The 16,963-nt window shown below is 33.5% G+C and overlaps 1 protein-coding gene across 1 annotated transcript in view; it reads left to right on the top strand.

The window, feature by feature from the left end:
- The first annotated feature begins 1,816 nt into the window (after positions 1–1,816).
- Positions 1,817–16,963, top strand: part of TMEFF2 (transmembrane protein with EGF like and two follistatin like domains 2) — a 1,316,754-nt gene continuing 1,301,607 nt past the window's right edge. The window contains exon 1 of the mRNA XM_050751619.1: positions 1,817–1,830. The gene's annotated coding sequence lies outside the window, so the exon portion shown is untranslated. The remainder of the gene's footprint in view (positions 1,831–16,963) is intronic.

Raw genomic sequence — 16,963 nt, forward strand, 5'->3', positions numbered from 1 at the left:
TTGTCCACCACTAACTTTGGAAAAAGTTTTAGATAAATTTTTTGAAACATTTTTTCTGCTTCATTCTTCTGAGATTTCAATTACATATATCCTAGAGTGCCTGACATTATCCCGTTTAAATTCTTTAAATCTACGTTCTATTCTCTTTGTATTTCTTTGTCTTTTTTTTGAAATGGAGTCTCGCTCTGTCACCAGACTGGAGTGCAGTAGCACGATCTCAGCTCACTGCAACCTCCACCTCCCAGGTTCAAGTGATTCTCCTGCCTCGGCCTCCTGAGTAACTGGGACTATAGGCATGTGCCACCACACCCAGCTAATTTTTTTTTTTTTTTTTAGCAGAGATGGGGTTTCACCATGTTGGCCAGGATGGTCTCGATCTGTTGACCTTGTGATCTGTGATCTGCCCACCCAGGCCTCCCAAGGTGCTGGGATTACAGGCCTCTTTGTATTTCTATATAGGTAATTACTATATAGGTAATTTGTCTTCACCTTTCCTTCAGTTCACTACCTTTTTTTTTTTTTTTTGAGACGGAGTCTCACTCTGTTGCCAGGCTGGAGTGCAGTGGTGCGATCTCAGCTCACTGCAACCTCCGCCTCCCAGGTTCAAGCAATTCTCCTGCCTCAGCCTCCCAAGTAGCTGAGATTACAGGCACCCGCCACCACATCCAGCTAATTTTTTTTGTATTTTTTTTAATAGGAGGGGGTTTTACCATGTTGGCCTGCCTCAACCTCCCAAAGTGCTGGGATTACGGGCGTGAGCCACTGTGCCTGGCTTAGCTCACTAATTCTTTGGTCTGCAGTGTTGAGTCTAATGAGAAGCCCATTAAAGACATTTTTTATTTCTTTTTCATTTTTTTGATGTCTAGTATTTCCATTTTATTCTTAACTACACTTTTATTCCTCCACTTAAATTACCTATGTGATTTTTGCAATTGTCTAACAACTATTCTCTGAAAGCCTTTAACATTTCAGTTTTCAAACATCTCTGTTTGAAAACACCCATATCTATAATGTCTTTTAAATTGATTTACATCTTTTGACTATGTTTGTCTTACAGACACAGACTGTGTCTTGTGTGGCACATATTTTTGCTGCTGAAAACCAAACATGTTGTTTAAGACAGTAGGAGCATAGAAATCGAAGTAAATATATTAGATACAAGTACAAATATAGATACAGAGAATCTATCTCTTCTGGAAATCTCTGCTTTATTTTGTGGATCAGAACAGCATGCAGTGACTACCAGTGCCAGAGGAGGACTCCAACTACATGGAGGATAGCAACAATTATCACTAAGCCAACTATCAGAAATAGAAATCTAAACACTTATGCCTACTATCTTGGTATTAAAGTCACTATACTATACTAACACCTTGGTATTAAAGTCGTCAAGGACAATACAAGGCAGTCAAGCACTGGATTGAACAATGCTTCACATAGAGAAGAGACAGAGCAAGATCAGCAGTTGGCCTATGCATACCCATCTCTTGCTGCAGCAGAAAGATCCCTTTTCCTTTCTCCCCTCCCCCTTAGAGTCTGAAATACTAAAAGTTGGGGGCATATCTGAGGGCCACTGACATACACGCTTAGCCATATGTGTCAAAGCAATAATCGTTAAGTCTGTATTGGGAAAGATATCTTCACAACATACGATAAGTCTAGTACAGGTTGTGCAGGCTCTTTATCTCTTGGTAAGCAACTATTCCAGCCCCGACATCTACTCTTATGTGGGCAAGCAGGTATTGAAAGCGTGTGCACATGAGACGCCCCTTCTCCACATATTATATGTTTAGTTTTACTGGAGGTTTGTTAGCATTGTGAGGGGGTGTGGTAGAGGAGCATGCACATATGTCCTGATTAAGTCAAACCCTAGACCCACTCGCTCTGGGAACCTGAGTCCTGGAGATGTGGTTTTTACCCTCCTCCAGCTATAGTGCTGGATTTACGTATTCTTGCACTTCCTCCAAGGGCAGAGCTTAAGTGCTATTTGAAGTGTTGCTATTACAACATTAGAATTTCTGTTTATGCAAAAAAAAATAAAAAATAAAAAAATAAAAATTGTACTAATATGGGCTAAACATCAGATTAGTCAATATGATTTTCTTTTTCAACATTTTTTAGTTCTTTGCAGACAATTTTTAAATAACTACTTTCTGATTATGTAGAGTTTGGTAAACTTGGAGGTCTTTCTATTCTTATTGCTTTTATAAACTAAGATGAATGTCTACATATTTTATAGAGTGAGAGTGAGCATAACTCCTTTTCTGGAACCATGAATGACAACCTAATACATATTGAAATAAAATTATAATTTTTCTTGAAGTACTTTTATGAACTGCTTGGAAGGTATTTAAATAGCCAAGAAAAGTTATATATATTTCCTGGATAAAAAATATTGTGACATTACACATAAAAATGATTGGCCATTTAAAAACTCATAACATAGATGAATGTCTTTAAAATAAAAAATGAAAATATGCACTAAGACTGATGCTTTATTACTCCACTACTGGAGCACTAAAATCTATTCCTTTCCAGCATTTGCCTTTTATTATCTATGAAAACTATATTGAACATCTAAGTAACATTGCTTTTTAAAAAACTTTGAAAAAGTGATGTTAATGACTATGCATTTAAAGTTGGAAAATAATATACAAAATATTCCTTGTTCGTAATTCTTTTTTAGGCTAACAAACAATTTGTATGCCTGAAAGTAACCTCAACATATCATACTCTTATACTACCTTTAAAATCCTGTCTGTACCATTCATTTCAAACACATTCTTTTTTTATTTTTTGAGATAGTCTCAACTTTGTTGCACAGACTGGTCTTGAACTCCTGGACTGAAGCCAACTTCCTAGCACTCCTGAGTTGGCGAAATTACAAGTGTCAGCCACCATACCCAGCTCACTCTTACCATTTTTTTTTTAACCTTACTCTTTTACACCTTTAGAAAATAAAAATCACTATATGCTTTTTTTTTTTTTTTTTTTTTTTTTGAGACAGGCTCTTCCTCTGTCACTCACAGGTGAATGCAGTGGCACCATTATTGCCCACCGTAGCTTCTACTTCTGGGATCAAGCAGTTATTCTGCCTGTCTCCTATGTAACTGAGACTACAGGCATGCACCACCACACATGGCTAATTTATATATATATTTTTTGTAGAGATAGGGTTTTGCTATGTTGCGTAATGGGCTCCAGTGATCCGTCTACCTCTGCTTCCCAAACGGCTGTGATTACAGGTATGAGCCACTGTGCCCTGCCTCTATATGTGATTATTATTTGCTAATATCTCCTGTTCTTATCTGTCATCACTGGAAACATAGGTAACATTTTTCCTATTGAAATATTCCTTATTTTTTATTTAAATGACAAATGATCCAAATTCATTATAATTTGAAGTAAATAGTAAAATATTTTCTTTTGTTCCCAAATTGTGATTAAGTCACAAATGATTTGGCTATATATATAAATATATCCCCTGGAACTAGTATTCTTTAGTGCAACTTTCAGGAAATGCTGTCCTATTGCAAATGAATCACTTAGGGATTTCCTTAGTCTAAAAGAAGTAACTCTAGAATAATTGCTATAAACAAACACATACATGTCCACTTATCCTCCCACTCACATACTTATAACCTATCTTTCTGTAGCTGCACATATATACATGTAAACACGCACACACACACACACACACACAGAAATACATCTTTTTGATTATTGAAATCTAGTGTTATCTTTTTGGTGAGTTCAGTTTTTCCCCCATTGAGGTATAGTGGTGAATAACAATATGTAAGTTATTGATTCAAAGTAACAAAGTAAACAAGTCATAAAACAGAAAAATTAAACCAATTTTAAATTCTTTTTAGTAAACCATATAAAAAGATATGTATATTGAGATGAAATACTCTCAGAACAAAAGAAAATATACTTTGAGAACTAATTTAAAAAGTATCTCTTAAGTGTGGTTGCCTAAAATATATTAATTCTTTTTGTAAACACTCCTATTTTAATTCTTATACCAAGATATTAAGATGTACAATAGTAACACCCAATAAAAAAGTGTCAATATTCAGTGGCAAAATTTTAACTTCTTAAGATATGTGATTCCTACCCTTTGTTCCTGGTACATCAAAGCAAGTGCCTAGTCTTTAAAACCATTTTAGTTAGTGACTTCTATATACTGGCGGTTGAAGTGTCCAGACTTTAATCTCACTCATTACAACATAGCTGAAAAGATATATCCGAGAAGCATAGCAAGCTGCTTAGAATCTAAAGAAATGGCAGATTATAGGATCAATAGGCAGTCTGGAGAAGGCTGGATCAGCTCTCCAATTACTTTTTGAGCTTTATATGTTGTTATATGGATTGTAGATGGCAGATGGGACTTATTTTTCTTGAGCAAACATCTAGGCACTTTTAAATATGAGGAATAAATCCCCTTGTAATGCTAGTTTAGTATTATCTTTTTAATAAGCAATAAGGCTTAAGTTTCACAACACCATGAGACATAGGGACTAGTCCAAAAGAGGCAAATGAATCCTCAGTATTAGCTATACAAAATAATATTATACAATATTATTATGATACTGTGATATTTTTGTTGCATTTTTCATAATAATTTCAGATATGGATTCCTTTTCATTTTTATTGTGGAGTATGTAAACTCACTGTTTTTCCCACACTAGGTATCTACTTCAAAGCAGGGAGGAGTTCTGTTTCTTTCAATCAACTTCTGGAGTAGGTTAGATTGGAAGTGTTAACAATCAATCATAATTTTAATATCTCATTAGAAAAGCCTTCAATACACAGACTTATCATTTAATGTAACATTAAACAGAAAGCTTAAGAAAACATTTAAAACAGAATTGCAAGCATTTCATATTACATCTGCTGGAGAAAAATTATGTTTGAATTCCATTGAAATAAATGCACAATGTACATGCAGAGATGAGTGTAGTATATTTGAGAAATAACAATAATTGCAATTTGTTATTTTCCTCTTATTTCCTAAACCAGAAACTAAAAAAAGAAAAGAAAATCCATAAACATATGGTGAGTTATAGGGTGAGGGTATATCTTCAGATCTCTAAAAGATCTAACAAAACAACAAAATCAGAACATGATTTTTTTTCACCATTCCATGTTATAATTAATTGGACCAATTCAGTGCTATTATAATACATTTAAGTTGATGCCTTTCTTTAAAAAGATGAAAATGGTGGTAATAAAGAACAAGAAAAAGCTTATACTTTAAAGATTCAGATATTTCATTTCATTATTCAAGAAATCAGGTGTGTGGTTGATTTCCTGATAAAGTAAGAGTAGATAATGAGAGAGGTTTTAAAAAAGTAATAATAAACAAAAAGACATTAAGTGATTCATTTTAAGTTATTTCTCCAATTTATGGTCTAAGATTATTAGTCCATCTGGAAAGAGAAAATAGCATATTTATGATTGTTATGAGTAATAATTACTTAAAATTTACATACTATTGTGAATCTGAAAAATGCTACATGATGTGGAGTAGTAGTATTTTCTTTCAGCTTACTTATGAATAGCATCTCAGCTGTGAGTCTTTCAAAATCAACAAAATACATATTCAATACTATGTCAAGCATGAGGTCTTCTGAATAGGATGCAGTTTAGCAAACAAAGAAATTGTAAGAGCACAGGCATGTAACAAATGCTAATTTGGGTTGGGGGACAGATTTCAGAAGTGTCTTTTAAAGTCATATACTTTAAATCAGCCAGCTATTCAATAACTTAAAATTAGTTAATGGGCATTATCACAAGGGGGAAATAATTTAGCATTGTTCAACTCTCTAATTTGCTTATAAAAATAATATTTATGTATTTTTTATATAACAAATTAAAATCATACAATGAATTCTTTATGAAAATGTGAAATTTAATGTGATAAAATTTATAAATTACATATTTTTGCTTTACTCTGGAAGTTATGTATTGTAAGAGGCCATTTAGGTCATCATAACATCACAAATCAACATAACAACTTAATTTGACATTGTTCAAAGACCACTTGTTTTCCTAGCGACAAAATATATATGTTTAATTAAACTTTTTGTTTATTTTTTTCACCTGTAATGTTATCAAGTCTCAATGTAATATAGTATTTCTAAAATTCTTAAATATTTGATTTTCAGAAAGTTAAAAAAAAAAGTCAGAAAGGAAGAAACCAAGAGGCTTTTTAAATAACACAATATCCCAAGACCAAGTCTTGAGATAATTATAAATATACATATTATATTGATCACTGAATGATTGGATTTTTGTATCTTTTCATGCACATCCCAGGGAAAAAAGTTATTCTTAGATTTTAGACTCAAACTATACATAATCGGAGGTAAACAAATGCATAGACATGTATCTATTTTTAGAAATAGACATTTCCCTAAAATCTTATTTCTCTAGGTTTTTAGCACCTGGATTTCTTTACTTCCAGTGTTTTCTAAATTCACTTTGTCTCAAAATTTTCACAATATTTTTAATAGCAACATTTGCTTCAGTTGATACTATGTAGTTTAATATACACACATGATCTTATTTCAAGCATAATTGCAGTTTTATGTTTATCCTTGCTATTCAGCACATGAGTAATGATCTGGAAATGTGAAACTTCTTACTGGGTAAACTGTGCAGTTTGTCATTCACTCATTCTATCTTCCTACGACCTTGGTAATCACAACCTTTCCAATTATATGACTTTGACTTACATTAAGTTATTATTTTACTCATTCACATTCATACCACACACAATTTTTATGACCAGTTCTCAAATGTTGAACTTGGCAAATCACAGGCTCAATTATTCAATATTTATTACAGATCTGACATTGTATTGAACCTAGAATGTAAAGACAGAATGCAATGAAGTCTCCATTCTCAAGTTCTATGTCTATATACAAGAAAAAGAGATCAAAAGGCAACAAATGATATAACATGTATGTCTTAGCAGTACAAAATTAGAGCAATCAACTATAATTGGATGTCCCAGAAAGGACTTCACTTGTTTTGTGTTTTGAAGGATGAGTGGAAGATGTTAGGAGGACTATGATGCACAGAGTATTCCATTAAGTGGGATGCATTACAGCTGATTGAACTTTATTACAGTTGCATAAAAGCAAACACTGTCATCTGTATTATAAGCCACTTGTAAATATACAAGTAAATCTAATCCGTATTCAACAACGTATAAGATAAACTTGTAAAGCTTGAAAGAAAAAGAAAGTAGCAAAGGAAAAAAAGAAAGGGAGGAAGAAAAGGAGGAAGGGAAGGAGCAAGAAAGCCAGCAAGAAAGGGGAAAATCAAATATAATATTTGAAAAGTCTTCCTTGAAATCTCCTCTCTTTTTATTGAGTATTTTAGCATACTGGGATAATGATTTTGTTATCTATCACTACATAACAATGCACCTCAAAATTTGGCAGTTTAAACTCATTAAAAATGAGTTATTTTGCTCACAAAAATGCAATTGGAAAGAGCTTGGTAGGGACAGCACATCCCTGATGCAGGTGGCATCAGCTGCTGTCATTCAACTGAGGGCCAGAACATCTACCTTTGAGATGGTTCAATCATGTGGCTGTCAAATAGGGCTGAAGGTCACCAGGCACTTCCGCTGGGACTAGAAACCGGGGGTTTTTGCTTCCTCTCCACATGCTTGTCTATAGGCTGCATGGGTTTCTTCAAAGGATGATGGCTGGATTCCAAAACCAAACATTTCAAGAAAATTAAGAGGAAGATGTATTGTCTCTTATAAAATAGCTTTGAAAGTCACACAGCTTCACTTCCACTATAGTCACAAATCTACCCATACACACATGATGAAACACTGACCCCCACCTCTCAAAGGTAGCCTTGTTAAGGTCATATTGAAGAAAAGGACATTCATAGATTATGTTTTTCCCTTTTGGACAATAAAATATTCAAAAATAAAGTTAGTGAGAAATTTGTCCCAAATACTAGGTACATTTTCAGTAATGTTTTCATAGTTCTCTTTAATTAGGGGAGAATTTGAACACCAGTGGAGGTCTGACAGCATCTGGAGACATTTTTGACTTTTGCAAGTGAAAATTGTCACTGGCACCCAATGGATGGAGGCCAAGGATGCTGCTAAAAAGCCTACAGTGCATGGGACATCCAACCGTGGAGAATTATCTTCTCTGCTGAAAAGGTTCATAATGTCAAGGTTGAGAAGCTCTGCTTGAAAGAATAAAAGCCTTAATATTTACCTGGAAATAGAGTATTCTCTTACTGCTGGAAGTCATCCATTGTGGTATTATATAAATTTCTGATGTGGATTTTGCTCCCTAAAGTACTATAGTAAGAATTTCTGAAAGAAATGAAACAATTGGTTATTAGGTTACTTGAAAATAATCAACTTTGATGTTTTAGATAATGTATTTGTTTCCTGTGGTTTCCATAACAAATTAGCATAAGCTTGGTGACTTTAAACCACATAAATGTATTCTCACAGTATTGGAGGCCAGATTTCTGAAATTAAGGTGTCAGCAGTGTTGTACTTCCTGCAGAGGTTCCAGGAGGCAATTCAACCTCTGCATCTTCTGGTTTCTATATGGTTCCTGGTTCCTTGGTTTATAGCCACAACACTCTGATCCTGACTCCAGGATCATGTTGCCTCCTCTTCCTTTCCGCGTCTTCTGTATTATACTTGTTTCAAATCCTCCTCTGCTTTTTTCTTATAAGAACACTTGTCATTGAGTTTAAGGACCACCAGATAATCTAGAATTATCTCCACATTTCAAGATTGTTAACATAATCATATTTACAAAAACCATTTTCTTCCAAACAAGTTTCCAGGAATTTGACGTATAACTTTTAGGACATCATGTTTCAGCCTACAACACAGAGTAAATTTATTGCAACTACCAATGTTTGGCCATCACAGATTAATTTCCATAACCAATTAAACTATTTACAAGCATTCAGAAAACTGATATAAAACACAAAGATTACTTTAATATCTAACAAAAATATACTTATACAATGATATGATAATTTATTTGTATATATTTTTGATTAATATATCTCTACAAATCACAATATATAAAATAAGACAAACAAGTACCAATGAATTCTGAGATTTAAAAAAATGCTAATAACTTAGAAAGTTATGAAGAGCTAATTCAAAACTAGGAAATTTTGGCTTTCAGATCACAATTTTAGAATGTAATACACTATAACTTATTTTACTTAATTTCAGAATTTACAAATTAGAAGTTAGTCAATTTGATACATAGAATAAAGTTATGGTTTAGAAAATATTTGTACTTTAAGATGTAACAAATTATTTTTTATCAAAATAAAATCACTTGATTTTGCACTAATCTCAATTACTTAAAATTTAAAAGTGACAATGATTATTTTAAATGTTAACATGAGATTAAAGCTATAAGATGTACAATATGTATACTTATTACTACATAATCCTTAGATCTTATGTGTTTTAATTATACCTACTGATAGCATAACTTTAAAAATACTAAGAATTTTAGTCTCTCTTTCATAATTTTATTTTCACAGAAAGAGCAATTTTACCATTTAAAATGTATTTTAAAGAGAGTAAGCCATTCAAATAAAAGAGTGTATTTTCAAATAAACTTTTCAAAAATGAATTTTTCTTTACTCTAGTACATTAACTGTATATGATATACAAAATAACTAATAGAAAATAAATAATATGGTATTAAAGCTGGAACCCTCAATGTTAACTCAAAGTAAAAACCACTCGTGCTGTACCTCTGTGAACAGATTAAGACATTCTAACTTCAGCTTTCTAAGATAGTAGCCTAGGACTCTACCAAACTTGTTCTTCTAGTATAATTAGATTGGTGCAGTTAATATGTTAGTATTTCTTTGGAGCCTCATCATGTCATATTAAAGTCTTCATTTCACACAAAGGACACTTATGGAAGTCATTAGCTGATTTCTCAAGGCAATCATGGTAAATTGGCCTGTTTTTTCAAAGTGGTTGGCAAATATTATTGCCCTTACCTTCCTGAAGAAAGAAGGCTATCATGGGTCTTTTTTTCCCCATAGAATATATTGATTGACTCACTAAGAATCAATGCCTCTTTTTTTTTTTTTTTTGCCAATACTCAGTGAATTATTTACATACGAATGACATACATATTCTTGGAAGTTTCTGAATTATTCTATGCTGCTTCTATCTCTAAATAGAAACCATCTATATTCTATTAGCCATCATATTAAAATTAAATGCTATTTCTTTTGCAAAACCATCTTTCATACTTTCAATCATTATATTTTTATTTGTAATAGTTTTTTAAATTATGATTTAAAATTTGTCTCTCATGTATAATAGTTTCAAACTATTAAATTTATGGTTTATAATTGACAATTTACATCTCATTTATAGTGACTAATTTTTCTATAAAATGCAGAACTTGAATTCTACATGATTTTAATAGTTATGCCTGTTTTCCGCTTCTTTCTCAGTGTGAATTGTAAACTATTTGTCAACACGGACATTGTGCTTCTCTTACATTTGCAAAATCCACTACACAGTGATGAATATATTGTACAGACACAATAAGTAATTGATTATTTGATTCATCACAGCTTTTCAAATATAAAGGAATTTTATATTTGAATACATAGGATTCAATGTATAGAATACAAATACATAGCAAAAGTGAAATACAATTTTGGAAAAAGTAATTTTTTAAGACAAGATTCAATACATTGGAAAACAAAACCAATAAGATTTTGGTGAAAAACAAAATGTAGGGTATAGGATTACAGAAGACTGAGAAGACAACTTGAGGTTAGCTTCCAGCCCTGCACTGCTCAGTTGTCTTAATTCGTGATTAGAAAAGAAGATAAAATGGAAGAGTGAGATCAAGAGTAAAAGAGAGCAGGCTGGGTGAGGTGGCTCACACCTGTAATCCCAGCACTTTGGGAGGCCAAGGCAGGTGGATCACCTGAGGTCGGGAGTTTGAGACCAACTTGACCAACATGGAGAAACCCGGTCTCTACTAAAAATACAAAATTAGCTGAGCATGGTGGCGTGTGCCTGTAATCCCAGCCACTCTGGAGGCTGAGGCAGAAGAATCACTTGAACACAGAAGTCGGAGTTTAGGGTGAGCCGAGATCATGCCATTGCACTCCAGACTGGGCAACAAGAGCAAAACTCCTCCAAAAAAAAAAAAAAAAAAGTAAAAAAGAGCAATAGAAGCTACTGTTTCTACTGTTTTCATTTACAGTATCTCTGTAGTAGTGGGTCAGTAGCCCTCCTCTTGTGGTGTCTGTGATTGTGTCAAATATAGGCGGGTGAAGATAAGGGAGATATTCTATATACTTATGAATGAAACTCAAGGCAGTCTCAGTGCCTTAAAGATTCTGCACAACTCAGGACCACTGTGGAGCCCTGGTGACAAATCATTATTTCCTGTAGAGGGATGCCACAGCAAATAATGTCATGGGGAAAGAAGATAAATAGAATAAAATGGAAAGATAATTTACATGGCACGTGTTAATTGGCTGAATATATTAATGGAAATCCATGAGGCACCCGTTAAAACAGCTGCATAATATAGATGCTGCAGGTTGTGAGGGTAGAATTTACAGTTGAATGAAAGTCATTCAATATAACTAGAAAAAGAAAGTAATTGTGATTATTTTCTTGTCTTGATTTTAAATTGCGGGCTTCCATAGCGTTGGAAATCATGCAGAATTCTACAATTTATTCTTCAATTATATTCTCCTCAAATTTGAGCTTTTTAAAGTTTATTTATGTATTTTCCATCTTCTTGAAGGAATTTTTTTTTATCATTTTCATTACAAAAAATTTAATACTGCATGGGTTGCATTGTCTTTCCTGTGACCAAGTACCTACCTTCCATGTTAATGGAATTACCATTATGTTTCTTTGAAAAACAACATTGAGAGTAGGTTGGCCTGAGGTTGATGTTTTCCACACTTTCTCAAACCTTTTTATGCTTTTTGTCTCATTGCATTGAAAAGACTTAATACAAACACTTACTATGTACCCACAAATTTTAAAAATATTTACAAAATAAAATACTTCCCATTTTAACATATCAGGCTATTGTATGAACATCCTTGCAAGTCTCGGTTAAAGCCAAGCTTCCTAACAATGCATTCTATGTGTTTTTCTATACCTTTTTTTTCAAATTACTTTTACAAATAATTAGGACATTGTCTTTCGCAAATAACCATAGATGTCCTTATTGAGAATAAATAGACAAAAATGATTTCTTAATTCAGTAACATGCTGATACAGTTTAACAATATAAATATTAAATTAGACATTGGCATTGAAATATTAGAACTAAAAAAGCACCAATTTCTAAAATCATGAATTTCAGAAATTTTGTCCGCAATGACACTCTTATATAAAAATTATTTTCTGTCACTCTAAGTTAAAAATCAAAGCCATATTGCAACACTTTCAAGGAAATCACAGAAAACACCAAGTATTAGCAGTAATGCTAAAAACGCAAGCATTTCAAAATGTGAGAGACTATCATATGCTGAGCGATAACACATTTGAATTTATGAAACTGACTGCCCAGCATGTAATTACAGCCACTAAGCTAATGAGATATAATTTGTAAGATTTTACTTTTATTGTTCTAAAAACACTGCTAGTTATCAGTCTATCAATTAATATCTTTTATTTTCTCAATACACAGACATGAAATACATATATCCTAGTTTAAAAGAGATAGTCAAGTGCAATGGGGTGCTGAGAAGAATGTATATTCTGTAGGGAGGGTTCTGTAGATATCTATTAGGTCTGCATTGTCCAGAGCTGAGTTCAAGTCCTGAATATCCTTCTTAATTTTCTGTCTTGTTGATCTGTTTAATATTGACAGTGGGGTGTTAAGATCTTCCACTATTATTGTCTGGAAGTCTAAGTCCCTTTGTAGATCTCTAAGAACTTGCTTTATGAATCTTGGTGCTCCTGGATTGGGTACATATATATTTAGGATAGTTAGCTCTTCTTGTTGCTTTGATCCTTTACCATTATGTAATGCCCTTCTTTGAATTTTTTTATCTTTGATGGTTTAAAGTCTGTTTTATCAGAGACTAGGATTGCAACCCCTGCTTTTTTTTGGTTTTGTTTTCCATTTGCTTGGTAAATCTTCCTCCAATCTTTTATTTTGAGTGTATGTGTGTCTTTGCAGGTAAGATGATTCTCCTGAAAACAGCACACTGATGAGTCTTGACTCTATCCAATTTGCCAGTCTGTGCCTTTTAATTGGGGCATTTAGCCTGTTTACATTTAAGGTTAATATTCTTATGTGTGAATTTTATCCTGTCGTTATGATGCTAACTGGTTATTTTGCCCATTAGTTGATGCAGTTTCTTCACAGTGCTGATGGGCTTTACATTTTGGTTTGTTTTTGCAGTGGCTAGTACCAGTTTTTCCTTTCCATATTTACTGCTTCCTTCATGAGCTCTTGTAAGGCAGACCTGGTGGTGATAAAATCCCTCAGCATTTGCTTGTCTGTAAAGGATTTTATTTTTCCTTCACTTATGAAACTTAGTTTGGTTGGATATGAAATTCTGGTTTGAAAATTCTTTCCTTTAAGAATGTTGAACATTGTCCCTCACTCTCTTCTGGCTTGTAGGGTTTCTGCCAAGAGATTTGCTGTTAGTCTGAAGCGCTTCCCTTTATGGGTAACCCAACCTTTCTCTCTGACTGTCCTTAACATGTTTTTCCTTCATTTCAACCTTGGTGAATCTGATGATTATGTTTCTTGGAGTTGCTCTTATCAAGGAGTATCTTTGTGGTGTTCTCTGTATTTCCTGAATTTTAATGTTGGCCTGTCTTGCTATGTTGGGGAAGTTCTCCTGGATGATATCCTGCAGAGTGTTTTCCAACTTGGTTCCATTCTCCCCATCACTTTCAGCTACACCAATTAAACGTAGGTTTGGTCTTTTTTATGTAGTCCCATATTTCTTGGAGGCTTTGTTTATTCCTTTTCATTCTTTTTTCTCTAATCTTGTTTTTATGCTTTATTTCATTAAGTTGATCTTCAGTCTCTGACATCCTTTCTTCTACTTGATTGATTTGGCTATTGATACTTATATATGCTTCGTGAAGTTCTTGTGCTGTGTTTTTCAGCTCCCTCAGGTTATTTTTTGTTCTTCTCTAAACTGGTTATTCTAGGTAACAATTCCTCTAACCTTTTATCAAGGTTCTTAACTTCCTTGCATTAGGTGAGAACATGCTCCTTTAGCCCAGAGGAGTTTATTACCCACCTTCTGAAGCCTACTTCTGTCAATTCGTCAAACTCATTCTTCATCCTGTTTTGTTCCCTTGCTGGAGAGGAGTTGTGATCCTTTGGAGGAGAAGAGGCATTCAGGTTTTTGGAATTTTCAGCCTTTTTGCGCTCTTTTTTTCTCATCTTCGTGTATTTATCTACCTTTGGTCTTTGCTGTTGGTGACCTCTGGAAGGAGTTTTTGCATGGTCATCTTTTTTATTGATGTTGATGCTATTGCTTTCTGTTTGTTAGTTTTTCTTCTAAGGAATAGTTTTGCAATCTAGTCATCTGACAAAGGGCTAATATCCAGAATCTACAGTGAACTTAAACAAATTTACAAGAAAAAAACACCCCATCAAAATGTGTGTAAGGGATATGAACAGACACTTTTCAAAAAAAGACATTTATGCGGCCAACAGCATATGAAAAAAAGCTCATCATCACTAGGCATTAGAGAAATGCAAATCAAAACCACAATGTGATATCATCTCACACCAGTTAGAATGGCAATCATTAAAAAAATCAGGAAACAACAGATGCTGGAGAGAATGTGGAGAAATAGGAATGGTTTTACACTATTGGTGGGAGTGTAAATTAGTTCAGCCATTGTGGAAAAGACTATGGCGATTCCTTAAGGACCTAGAACCAAAAATACCATTTGATCCAGCAATCCCATTACTGGTACATACCCAAAGTATTATAAATCATTCTACTATAAGGATACATGCACACATAATGATATTACACCATTATTCTCAATAGCAAAGACTTGGAACCAACCCAAATGCCCATCAATATTAGAATGGATAAAGAAAATGTGGCACATGTACACCATGGAATACTATGCAGTCATAAAAAAGAATAAGTTCATGTCCTTTGCCGGGACATGGATGAAGCTGGAAACCATCATTCTCAGCAAAATAACACAGGAACAGAAAACCAAACACTGTATGTACTCATGCATTAGTGGGAGTTGAGCAATGAGAACATATTGGCACAGGTAAGTGAACATTACATACTGGGTCTGCGGGTGGTGGGGGGCAAGAGGAGGGATAGCATTAGGAGAAATACCTAATGGAGATTACGGGTTGATAGGTGCAGCAAACCACCATGCACATGTATACCTATGTAACAAACCTGCCCATTCTGCACATGTATCCCAGAACTTAATGTATATTAAAAAAATAAATGAGCTGCCACTATGCACTGCCTTAATGAAAAAAAAGAGAGTCAAATACAAAGTCATTGCTTCATTTAAAGATGAAATTTTTTCATCAGTTCAAAAACTAAACAGTGTTCAAAAGGAGGAACAGCTGGCACAGATGTCAAAGAATTCTCTGTTTGGTGTTAGTCACAGCTGAAGTTTATATCTAGCCTTCCTTAAAGCTTTGGAAGAACATAATGAACGGTCACCTTGAAATAAAGATAACACATTTTTCAACTAGATAGCTTTATAAAAACATTATATGCCTCCAGTACAGCAATGGTAATCTTCTCAAATGGATAAAAGTGTTGAAGTACATCTGTTGTTACCTAACAACACTCCTTGGATGTGACATAAAACCCTGTCTGTGGCAGCACTGTAGAGAATAGATGGAGAGAATATTTAGATTACTATTTCGTAATCTCACTGTAAAACATTAAAATATGCAGCAAAACAATGTGCACAAAGACCAGATTTCAAAACTTCTTTCATGACCTGGAGATATTTGTCAATCGTTCATAAAAATGAGTTTTGGCAGAAAACTAACAGATGTTGGTACTCTCATAAAGGCTTCACATAAAGACTTCACATATTCACATTTTTGTAGTCTCATAAAGACTTCACAAATACTGTACTTTAAAAAAATTCTAGTAGATTTGTGCTTGTTTGTGGATGTACATGCTCACCATAGGTCACTTTTGCCGGATTATTCTTAGCAGCATTATACATGAAGTAGTACAACCATTTTGTAAGTGTGTGCAACTCTTCTTGCTCATAATGTTTTAAAATCCATTCATGTCACTAGGTCTATCACTAATTATTTCATCTTTATTTTTGAGTCTTTAATTGTATGACTGTAACAGTGTGTTTATTCACTCTCCTCTTAATGGACAGTTGGCTTTTTCACATAATTATTATAAATAAGACTGCTATGAACATTTTTGTACGTCTTTCTGAGTTCATATGTTTTTATTTATATCAGGTAGATTCCTAGTAGTGAAATATTTGCCTATTCAAGAAATTCTCCAACAGTCTTGCAAGGTGGTTGTGCATTTTCTATTTTAAACAGCAATGTATGAAACTCCCTGTGACTCCACACCTTTGTCAGAATTTTTCAGTTTGCCTGTAGTCATTCTAGTGGGAAAAGATTGTATATTAATAATGTTTTAACTTGCATTTTCTCAGTTCTAATTGATGTCATGCATTTTCACGTGCTTTTTAAATTTATTCCTACTTAAAGTTGCTTTTTAAAGTTTGTGCCAATTTTAATTGGCTTATTTATATTTTTACTATTGACTTGTGTACGTTTTTATGTATTCTCGATATTAGTGAATTGCCATATATATGCTTTTTAAGTGTTTCACCTCCTGTAGTCTGTGGCTTTTCTATTGATTTTCTATTTAGATGAGAACAAATATTTATTTTATATGAAGTCAAATTATCATTTTTTCCTTTATA

Source organism: Macaca thibetana, chromosome 12, assembly GCF_024542745.1.
Source record: "Macaca thibetana thibetana isolate TM-01 chromosome 12, ASM2454274v1, whole genome shotgun sequence".
NCBI lineage: Eukaryota > Metazoa > Chordata > Mammalia > Primates > Cercopithecidae > Macaca > Macaca thibetana.